Source organism: Cicer arietinum, chromosome 1, assembly GCF_000331145.2.
Source record: "Cicer arietinum cultivar CDC Frontier isolate Library 1 chromosome 1, Cicar.CDCFrontier_v2.0, whole genome shotgun sequence".
NCBI classification, from domain to species: Eukaryota; Viridiplantae; Streptophyta; class Magnoliopsida; order Fabales; family Fabaceae; genus Cicer; species Cicer arietinum.
In genome coordinates, this window is record NC_021160.2 from 10,684,560 (window position 1) to 10,685,539 (window position 980).

Below are 980 nucleotides of genomic sequence, written 5' to 3' on the forward strand. Positions count from 1 at the left end.
TTTTTGCCTGTGAAGACTACTTATACTGCATCTCAATATGCTAAACTTTATTTAGATAAAATTGTCTCTTTGCATGGTGTGCCAGTGTCTATTATTTCTGATCGTGGGGCTCAATTTACTGCTCAATTTTGGAAGTCGTTCCAAACTTCATTAGGAACTCGTTTGAAGCTTAGCACCGCTTTTCATCCTCAAACAGATGGTCAATCTGAAAGGACTATACAAATATTGAAAGATATGCTTTGTGCTTGTGTTATGGATCTTGAGGGTAGTTGGGATCAACATTTGCCCTTGATGGAATTTGCGTACAATAATAGTTATCAATCTAGTATTCAGATGGCTCCGTTCGAGGCTTTGTACGGAAGACGGTGTAGGTCTCCAATAGGGTGGTTTGAAGTTGGTGAAGCTAAATTAGTCGGTCCAGAATTGATTCAAGATGCCATTGAAAAAGTTAAATTGATTCGAGATCGCTTAGTGACAGCTCAAAGTAGGCAAAAATCTTATTCTGATAAGAGACGTCGTCCTTTAGAGTTTTCAGTGGGAGAACATGTATTCTTACGAGTTTCACCAATGAAAGGAGTGTTGCGGTTTGGTAAAAAGGGGAAACTAAACCCAAGGTTCATTGGACCATTTGAAGTTTTAGAGAGAGTCTGACCAGTAGCGTATCGCTTGGCACTTCCACCGGATCTCTCGGCAGTTCATCCTGATTTCATATTTCGATGCTTCGGAAGTATCTTCACGACCTTTCTCATGTGATTAATCATGAAGACGTACAGTTAGATGAGAGTCTATCATGCGTTGAACATCCAGTAGCTATATTAGATCGCCAAGTGAGACGTTTACACTCAAAGGATATCGCTTCAGTAAAAGTTCTTTGGCGTGGTCCATCCGGCGAAGAAACTACTTGGGAACCCGAAGAAGTCATCTGTGTAAAGTACCCACACTTTGTTGAAACTTCAAGGTTAGTGGTATTTATTAAATAA